Source organism: Quercus robur, chromosome 4 (assembly GCF_932294415.1).
Source record: "Quercus robur chromosome 4, dhQueRobu3.1, whole genome shotgun sequence".
In the NCBI taxonomy this organism is placed as follows: Eukaryota; Viridiplantae; Streptophyta; class Magnoliopsida; order Fagales; family Fagaceae; genus Quercus; species Quercus robur.
In genome coordinates, this window is record NC_065537.1 from 2,132,974 (window position 1) to 2,143,921 (window position 10,948).

Sequence of the window (10,948 nt, forward strand, 5' to 3'; positions counted from 1 at the left end):
TCCCCATGGATGTTCCCCATTTTGCCCCATGTCTTACACTTCGGTTGTTTCACCGTAAAATGTTTTACGGAAAAAAATTTCAGCATTTTACAAGTTTTTGTTTCATTGTAAAATTTGGTCGAACTTGAAAATATTTTCCATTAATTATAAAATTCTTTGTAAAATGTTGTAAAGCGTTTCATCTTCAAAAACTTAGTAAAATATTTTATAAAAACACACAATGGTTCCCCCTGCCCCCCAATTTGATAGTTGGGTCACTAGTCCAGTGGCCACTGCTAGAGAACCGCTCACTAGAGCTTCCGATCCAGTGTTTATCGCTAGAGCTGCAAGTTTAGTGGCTGGACTTCTAGCACCACCGACTCTAGTGTCTAAGCCACCGGTTTCGGTGGTTTCTATTTGAAAAGGTTTACATGTAACACCAAAATATTATAAAACATTTTACCTTTTAAAACTTGCTAAAGCATTTTAGAAAAACAACAGTGGTTCCCCCCATCCCATTTAGTGGTTAGGTTGCTAGTCTAGTGGCTGGTGTTGGTGGCCTACTCACTGTAGCCTTTGATCTGGTGTCAATCACTAGAATTGCTAGTCCAGTGACTGGACCTCCAGTACCAGTGACTCTAGTGGCTGCGCCATCGGTTTTGGTGGTTTGTTTATATCTCATACCAAATACTTAAAAATTTTTTATTGAAATATTTTCCAGCGAACCAAATTTAATGTTAGTTAACAAATTAATTGTTTGACCTAATTATACCTCTTGACTGAGATTATATTTCTTTACATTTTTAGCAAATAAATATAAGTACGATGATCTCTCTACAAGTATAAATGCTTGTGAGGTTTGGGTTAACGGCCAGGGTCTAAGTCTTCGAGAGAGGGCTTCACACACATATTCACTTAAATTAGATTAGAGTAAAATTTCTATCTTATATAAAAGAATAATAAAATAAAATAAAACAAATAAGAAGTAAAGTTTACCCCTTTTTTTTTTTTTTAAACCATGAGAAAATCCTTAATCTCCTAAAAGCAACACCCATTGCGGATGCTGCTTGAAAATGAGGAAAAGGTACCATTAGCAGGGGCGGCTTGATGCATTTGGGGGCCTAAGGCGAAAATTAATTATCTTGTTTTAAATGCAAAATTACTACTAATTAACATGAACTATGTAAAAAATTTTCTTTTTTCAAAAATTTTATAGATAGAAAAAATTTGACAAATTTTTTCATACTTATTGATGAGGCAGATTGTAGTAGTAAGTAAAAGAGTGGTGTTAGTAGTAGACTTAGATGAGAACTAGTAAAAGTTTGCTAACTCAACTCCTATTATTATTCTTTTTTTTTTTAGAAGTGCAACATTCACAATATTTTTTTACAAAAACTCCTAGGTTTTAAGTTACTTTTTGTTTTCTACTTGACAATATCACTATAATTATTTTTTTGTCATCAATAACAAGTTGTAACAACCTACTATTTAGCATTAATTGTAAAAGTGTTGTGAAAAATATTGTGAACGTTGCATTTTTCTCTCTTTTTTATTTGTTTTTCATCTGGGAAAAAAAATATTATTTTATTTATTAATTATAAATAACTCTATTGGTTAAAATTTGGGGGCCTATTTTTTACTTGGGGCCTTAGACGATTGCATCTTTTGCTCACCCATTCAGCCGGCCCTAACCATTAGACAACAACGTCCCAGGTAAGAAATTTATTTATTTCAACTTGTTGCGTAGGTGTATTTTTTAACATAATAATAAAAATTCTTAAGACTCTTCGAAATAAAAAATCAATCAAACAAATAAGAAAAAGCTAAGTTTTTACATACTTCTTCCACAATTAAACCTATACCATCAATAAGTTCATCCATTTCCTTTCCTTTCCTTCAAATCCAAATATAATAACAGTTATTTCATCAAGGAAAAATGTTCCCTTCAGATTTTGTTTAGTTTAGGATCTGATCAAAACTTTCACTCTCTAATCATCATCTTGCCTATAATTTTGACCATAACTCTCAATATTTATGTATATATATACATCCTCCATTTCATTCCAAGTTTTCCACTTATAGTTTATATTTTACAAATTGTTGTATATGACGTTTGATTTTTCTTTGTTTTAACTTTGATTATTTTATTTGGAAAAAAAAAATGCCCCAATTGTAGTAGATTGTCTTGTTTTGTCTTTTACTCTATCTTTTTTTTTATCTTTTCTTTTTTCTCTCTTTGTCTAGTTTTTTGGCTCTCTTAGATATATAGGTATATATATGTTATTCTATGTTTCTGTTTGAATTCTCATTATAAGTCTAGGTTCATGCATCCTTTTATAGAGGACTTACCGATTCAAACATATGGGTTTAGCTGGAAAATCTTGAATTCTACCTAGAAAAACAATTTAGGTTTATAACCTTAGAGTCAATGTTTAACGGTGTCGGCTTTTTTCCTTTTAATTTTCGTATTAAGTAATACATGCTTCAAAACTTATGAAAGCCTAGGTTCTATTGCTCAATAAGACCATTATTTAAGACACCTCCTAGTAACCTAATTGACGGAATTCCTTTATCCAATCCATTTCCATAACCAACGGTAGGAGGGGAAAAAAAAAAAAAAACAAAACAAAATTACAAATTACAAAAACAATTTTGAAATAGTCAGATTAGGCCCATTAGGGACACAACATATATATCATTTCAACAGTTTATGAAAATAATTGTTTTCCTAGACATATTGATTTCGAAATGATAAGGTCATACAAGTAGAGAAATAGTGCAAGAAGCATTATGTTGATTTGGAAGTTTTGATCTAAATCTACGTAAATTTGGATGGAAAATTTAGTGTAAGAGAATACTACCATATATATAATACCACTCATAAAAGTGAGATGCCCATGATTTATGCAAATAGTTTATGTTAGGAAACATATATTAGCGATCAAATCTACTATCAAGTATCAACAGGGAGCGGAATAGTCTGGTTGAAAGCTGGGACACCAGTTTGTTATATTAAAGAATTATATATAAATAGGATTTAGAGATCGAGATTATATTTGCTTAAAATTATTTATCGAATCAATAGTTTGTACATAAAACTACATTTAAAGGAGCATTATGTGGTATCTCAAATGTTTTGGGGGACAGTAGATACCATAGAGTTATGTTTATCTAAGAAAATTTGATAAAACTATTATCATATGTGACTTTGTTACTATATGTCTAAAATTACTTTAAAAATGAAAAATAAATAGGCTTTCATGTGATATAGTGGATCTAGCATCATATTTGATGATACCACATTCTAACGGAAAAGATACAAAACAAACTATGGATTCTTACTTTTTTTTTTTTTTTTTTTTTTTGGGAATCGAGGTACTATTTTGATAGGAGTGGCAATTCGTGCTCGCCTGTCAAGTTCATGTTGTGTTGACTTATGAGTATATGACTATATGGGTGTGTCAACATTAACCCGACCAATATGTTTATTAAATGGATCAAGATTCCTCAACTCTAACATGACTCATTTATTGAACGGGTTAATCATGTTGATTTGTTTATCAGATTTTATCAAAATGAAAAAAAAAAAAAAAATAGTATTAACCAAATTGAATTATGAAAAACCAAAAAAATAAATATTTTTAATTAAAATTCAAAATTAACAAGTAATTGCATCACAAATAATCATTCAAAACTAAAACATATCTCAATATCACAAATAATCAATCACAATATGTCAAAAAAAAAAAAAATAAACCACAACAATTAATAAGTTTAAATACCTAGAGTTTGAAGGATATATTGGTAAAATGTCATTTAATTTAATGGGTCAGACATGTTGAACGGGTTCTATGGATTGGATATTAACTCAACCTGTTTATTAAACGAGTCAATCATGTCAACTCCAATATGACACTAACCTATTAAATCTCAACTCATAGCATGCTAATTTCATGTCGTATTGTGTCATGTTGGGTTCGCAAGTTGTGGATCGTATCCAATTTTGTCACCCCTATACTTTGATATGTGAGTTACCAATAGATGTAACAAAATATTGTCTAAATTACTAAATTAGTGCTTGTCTAAAATCGAAAAAATAAAATAAAAAATAAAATAAAAAATAAAGAAAAAGAAACATGGGTTATCATGTGACATGAAATCTACTATTAGATTTAATACAGACACTATATTATTTAATCTATCACAATCTAATAGAAATTAAAATAAAATAAAATGTACTAAGAAACTGTAGAGAGTTAGCTTTGATGAAAGTGGCAACTAATGGAAGAATATAACTCTAACATATAATCTTGTTATGAGTAGAGATAACTTACCCAAAAAATAGTACAAATATAATACAATTACCCTAATTTTTTTTTTCTAAAAAAGGACAATCATTTTTGTCTACAATCTTAAAAGCAACAAAACCTTGTTGAACCTTTTGATTAGTTTTTATATGGTATTGATTATCGGCAAGAGAGCATTGAAATTGAAGTGTGTGGATGAGATTCCACACCTTACTTAGCAAAACCTAGTAATGTACACTTGAAGACCTACGAGTACTAGTTCCATGCAAAATCATCCATAGAGATGAAATCATGATGCATAAAATCAGAAACAAAGGTCGACTCCACAAACCGCAGATCAAAGCTAGAGCTATCAAACGAAGTATCCATGTTCTGAATAACCATATTAGTTCCCATCTCAGAAACCTTTTCCTTCTCTTGCAGTACTTCTTGTCTCATTGGTCGCTCTCCTTCCAATATTGGGGCTTCAAAGGGTGCAAAAGTACTGTCACCCCAAACACAATTCTCATTGTTTAAGAGCCCAATCCTAGATAGATTCACTAAAGAAGAAGAAGAAGAAGAAATATTGGGTGTGCTCTCAATGGATGATACGTGAGGGAAACTGGTAAAGTCAGTGAGACTCTGATTCCAAACAGGATTAGGGTTTTGAAGCAATGGAGGCTGATTATCAGGTACTGCAAAAATAGGTGTTCCCATTTCCAAGGTGTAAGCATTTGTAATCTGAGAATTCAGAGTGAAAACTGAATTGGATAGTTCATGGTTTGGTGATACATTGCATTTGCATGCAACCTCGTTATAGGCTCTCTGATGAGAAGGTATGAGATTGTGAGTGTTTGGGTCCAACCCTTGTGAGATAGCATTTTCTTGATGCATGAGTTCCAGATATTCTTCACCTCATTGTCTGTTCTTCCTGGGAGATGCTTAGCTATCTGTGCCCATCTGTATACCCAAACAAAATTCTCTTGAAATTTACTCCAAACCAAAAGGAAAAGTAGAAAGAAATGATGAGCGACTTCAAAATTACGTTCTTTTTTTATTCATTTATTTTTTTTAACTTCTTTTGAAGTTCATTTTATTCCAATAACCTTATTATCCAAAGGGAAAATGTTGTTGTACACAAGCTGATTGAGGTAGTTTTGCACACTCGCCCAAAAAAATAGAACTCTAACTTGAAGTCATGAGTTCTGTTATTTTGGAGCATGCATGCAAAACTGTGTGAATTATAGTGTGTAATAAATACTACTCTTATCAAAATGATAAAAAAATCATTAAACCAAATAAGCACTATTTTTAGAAATATATATCCGTACTTGTTGCCCAAGATCCTATGAACATCAATGATAGTCTGTTTTTCCTCTGAAGTGAAGGAACCCCTCTTAAGATCTGGTCTTAGATAGTTTATCCATCTCAATCTGCAACTCTTTCCACACCTATGCAGGCCTGCAATCCCAAATCCACTTAGCAGCCACTTAGGCTTTGCATGTGTATATATGTGTATAAAATTTATTGTGAGTACAAAATTTAGTCACTCTTAGATGGATCCATTATAGATACATGTTACTGTTATTAAGAGCAAGTACAAAATTTTGTTACTCTATTATAGATCCATTACATGTATACATGTTATTGTTATAAAAGAGCGAGAGAGAATTGAAGCAATATTTACCAGCAAATTTTGGGACAGAGCTCCACTTTCCATGTCCATAGGTGGTGATGTATGTGAAAAGCTTCTCATCTTCTTCAGGAGACCATAGGCCTCGTTTGACATTCTGTTTGGTGCAGCAGCGATGGCCATCCATCTTAGTGCTTATGATGAGGGCTAGTTTATTCTCCTGAAGAGTTAGGTTTGGTGTTCATCATGAGAGCCTTCCTGCACTCCTTTATCTAGGGTGTAATTGGGATTTGGGTTTCTTGAGAGTGTTCTTGTGCACTATTGTAGTCTCCCTGATAATAGTGAAATCCCTGCAACTCCGTGGACGTAGGCAAATTGCCGAACCACGTAAATATTGTCTTGTGCGTGTGATTATTTTCTTTGACGTGTGTTTTCTCTATTTATTTTGTTCCTCATAGGTTGGGAATTTTGGTTAAATTCCCTACAACTGGTATCAGAGCCTAGGGTTAGGTTTGAGTGGGAGCAATGGCAGAGGAAGAAGGAAAGGCGTCTGGAATAGAAAAGTTTGATGGCACAGACTTCGCGTATTGGAGGATGCAGATTGAAGATTATCTCTATGGGAGGAAATTGCATCTGCCTCTTTTGGGGACAAAACCTGAGGCTATGAAGGCTGATGAATGGGCTCTTCTTGACAGACAGGTACTAGGAGTTATCAGGTTAACTCTATCTAGGTCTGTTGCACACAATGTTGTAAAGGAGAAGACCACAGCAGATCTGATGAAGGTTTTGTCTGGTATGTATGAAAAGCCGTCAGCAAACAATAAGGTGCACTTGATGAAGAAACTGTTCAATCTGAAGATGGCAGAGAATGCATCAGTAGCACAACATCTGAATGAATTTAACACTATCACAAATCAATTGTCGTCTGTAGAAATTGATTTTGATGATGAGATTCGTGCTCTAATCGTCTTGGCTTCTTTGCCAAACAGTTGGGAGGCAATGAGGATGGCAGTAAGCAATTCTACAGGAAAAGAAAAGCTCAAGTACAATGATATACGAGATTTAATTCTGGCTGAGGAGATTCGCCGAAGAGATGCAGGCGAAACTTCAAGATCTGGTTCTGCCCTAAACCTTGAGACAAGAGGCAGAGGTAATAACAGAAATTCAAATCGGAGCAGATCAAAATCCAGAAATTCTAATCGGAACAGAAGTAAATCTAGATCAGGCCAACAAGTACAATGCTGGAATTGTGGGAAAACAGGTCACTTTAGGAATCAATGCAAAAGTCCTAAGAAGAAGAATGAAGATGATTCTGCTAATGCTGTAACAGAAGAGGTACAGGATGCATTACTTCTTGCAGTAGACAGTCCACTTGATGATTGGGTTTTGGATTCAGGAGCTTCGTTTCATACCACTCCACACCGAGAAATCATACAGAATTATGTTGCAGGTGATTTTGGTAAGGTGTATTTGGCTGATGGTTCAGCCTTGGATGTTGTGGGTATGGGAGATGTTCGAATATTATTGCCCAATGGGTCTGTTTGGTTACTGGAGAAGATTCGACATATTCCTGACCTGAGGAGAAATCTGATTTCTGTTGGACAACTTGATGATGAAGGACATGCAATACTATTTGTTGGTGGTACTTGGAAGGTTACAAAGGGAGCTAGGGTATTGGCTCGTGGAAAGAAGACTGGTACTCTGTACATGACCTCAAGTCCAAGAGACACAATTGCAATTGCTGATGCAAGTACTAATACAAGCCTATGGCACCGCAGACTTGGTCATATGAGTGAGAAAGGGATGAAGATGCTGTTGTCAAAAGGAAAACTACCAGAATTGAAGTCCATTGATTTTGACATGTGTGAAAGTTGCATCTTAGGAAAGCAGAAAAAGGTGAGCTTCTTGAAAACTGGCAGAACACCGAAGGCTGGAAAATTGGAGTTAGTACACACTGATTTGTGGGGGCCTTCTCCAGTTGCATCCCTTGGAGGTTCAAGGTATTACATCACTTTTATTGATGACTCAAGCAGAAAGGTATGGGTTTATTTTCTGAAAAATAAATCTGATGTATTTGAAACCTTTAAGAAGTGGAAGGCCATGGTTGAGACAGAAATAGGTTTGAAAGTAAAATGTTTGAGGTCAGATAATGGAGGAGAGTACATAGATGGAGGGTTCAGTGAGTATTGTGCTGCACAGGGAATTAGGATGGAGAAGACCATTCCTGGGACACCACAGCAGAATGGTGTGGCTGAGCGCATGAACAGAACTCTCAATGAGCGTGCTAGGAGTATGAGGTTGCATGCTGGACTACCAAAAACTTTTTGGGCTGATGCTGTTAGCACTGCAGCCTACCTGATAAACCGAGGACCTTCAGTTCCCATGGAGTTCAGACTTCCTGAGGAGGTTTGGAGCGGTAAAGAGGTAAAGTTTTCACACTTAAAAGTTTTTGGTTGTGTTTCCTATGTTCATATTGATTCTGATGCTCGTAGTAAACTTGATGCAAAGTCTAAAATATGTTTTTTCATTGGCTATGGTGATGAGAAATTTGGCTATAGGTTTTGGGATGAACAAAACAGGAAAATCATCAGAAGTAGAAATGTGATATTTAATGAACAGGTTATGTACAAGGACAGGTCAACTGTAGTGCCAGATGTTACAGGGATAAATCAAAAGAAATCTGAGTTTGTCAACTTAGATGAATTGACTGAAGGTACTGTCCAGAAAAGGGGTGAAGAAGATAAGGAGAATGTAAATTCACAGGTAGATCTGAGTACACCTGTAGCTGAAGTTCGCAGATCTTCCAGGAACATTAGACCTCCACAGCGTTATTCACCCACTCTAAATTATCTCCTGTTGACTGATGGTGGTGAGCCAGAGTGTTATGAAGAAGCCTTGCAAGATGAGAATTCAAGCAAGTGGGAGTTAGCCATGAAGGATGAGATGGATTCCTTGTTGGGGAATCAGACATAGGAACTGACTGAATTGCCAGTAGGAAAGAAGGCTTTGCACAACAAGTGGGTATACAGAATAAAGAATGAGCATGATGGTAGCAAACGTTACAAGGCCAGATTAGTTGTTAAAGGGTTCCAGCAGAAGGAAGGCATTGACTACACAGAGATATTTTCTCCAGTTGTGAAGATGTCAACAATCAGACTAGTACTGGGAATGGTGGCTGCAGAAAACTTACATCTTGAGCAGTTAGATGTGAAGACAGCATTCCTTCATGGTGACTTGGAGGAAGACCTTTACATGATTCAGCCAGAAGGGTTCATTGCTCAAGGGCAAGAGAATTTAGTTTGCAAACTAAGAAAGAGCTTGTATGGCCTAAAACAAGCTCCTAGACAGTGGTACAAGAAATTTGACAGTTTTATGCACAGAATTGGGTTCAAGAGATGTGAAGCTGATCACTGTTGCTATGTTAAGTTTTTTGACAATTCTTACATCATATTACTGTTGTATGTGGATGATATGCTTATTGCAGGGTCTAGCATTGAAGAGATTAATAATCTGAAGAAGCAATTGTCCAAACAGTTTGCAATGAAGGATTTGGGAGCTGCAAAGCAAATCCTTGGTATGAGAATCATTAGAGACAAGGCTAATGGTACATTGAAGCTTTCACAGTCAGAGTATGTGAAGAAAGTTCTCAGCAGGTTCAACATGAATGAAGCTAAACCAGTGAGTACACCCTTGGGTAGTCATTTCAAACTAAGCAAAGAACAATCACCGAAGACAGAAGAAGAAAGCGACCATATGAGCAAGGTGCCCTATGCCTCAGCTATTGGCAGCCTGATGTATGCTATGGTGTGTACAAGGCCAGACATTGCACATGCAGTGGGAGTTGTGAGCAGATTCATGAGTAGGCCTGGAAAGCAGCATTGGGAGGCAGTCAAGTGGATTCTGAGATATCTGAAGGGTTCATCAGATACATGTCTTTGCTTCACAGGTGCAAGTTTGAAACTGCAGGGTTATGTAGATGCTGATTTTGCTGGTGATATTGATAGTAGAAAGAGTACTACTGGGTTTGTTTTTACTCTGGGTGGTACAGCTATATCATGGGCTTCAAATTTACAGAAGATTGTTACTTTGTCTAGTACAGAAGCTGAGTATGTTGCAGCAACTGAAGCTGGAAAGGAGATGATTTGGCTACATGGTTTCTTAGATGAATTGGGTAAGAAGCAGGAGATGGGCATTCTACACAGTGACAGTCAGAGTGCAATCTTTCTTGCCAAGAATTCGGCTTTTCATTCAAAGTCGAAGCACATACAGACAAAATACCACTTTATCCGTTACCTTGTTGAAGATAAACTGGTAATACTTGAGAAGATTTGTGGATCTAAGAACCCGGCAGACATGTTGACTAAGGGTGTCACTATTGAGAAGTTGAAGCTGTGCGCAGCTTCAATTGGTCTTCTAGCTTGAGGACAGGAGGACGAGTTGCAGGGATGAGGGATTGTGTTATGGAGGATTGTGGTTGATGTTTGCAGCTTGTGAGCCCTTAAGGGCTAAGGTGGAGCTGATGGAGGAGTTTGCTAGTGTAGCTTGATCAATTCAAGCCAAGGTGGAGATTTGTTGAGTTGGGCCCGTGTGTGGCTTGAATTGCCACAAGCCCAAGTCAAGTCTAAATTCTCCTTTAGTTGACCAAATCCTATTAGTAATAGGAAACCTTTTTTGTGTCTCTGCCGACTTTAACATATACATATATATATTGTATTAAGTGCAAGCAAGGGGCAGCCGTGAGATTAAAAAAGAGAGAAATCCTAATTAACCTAGTGAGCAAGCCGCATGAGAGAAAATAGAGAAAAGAGAGGCAGTCAGCTTCTATTCTTATTTTTTCTGTGAGAGAGTGCTAGGGTGTAATTGGGATTTGGGTTTCTTGAGAGTGTTCTTGTGCACTATTGTAGTCTCCCTGATAATAGTGAAATCCCTGCAACTCCGTGGACGTAGGCAAATTGCCGAACCACGTAAATATTGTCTTGTGCGTGTGATTATTTTCTTTGACGTGTGTTTTCTCTATTTATTTTGTTCCTCATAGGTTGGGAATTTTGGT

General features: G+C 36.0%; 1 pseudogene; it reads right to left on the reverse strand.

Annotated features, from left to right (window-relative positions):
* Positions 1-4,541: 4,541 nt before the first annotated feature.
* LOC126720229 (transcription factor MYB41-like) lies at positions 4,542-6,085 on the reverse strand (annotated as a pseudogene).
* Positions 6,086-10,948: the final 4,863 nt, after the last annotated feature.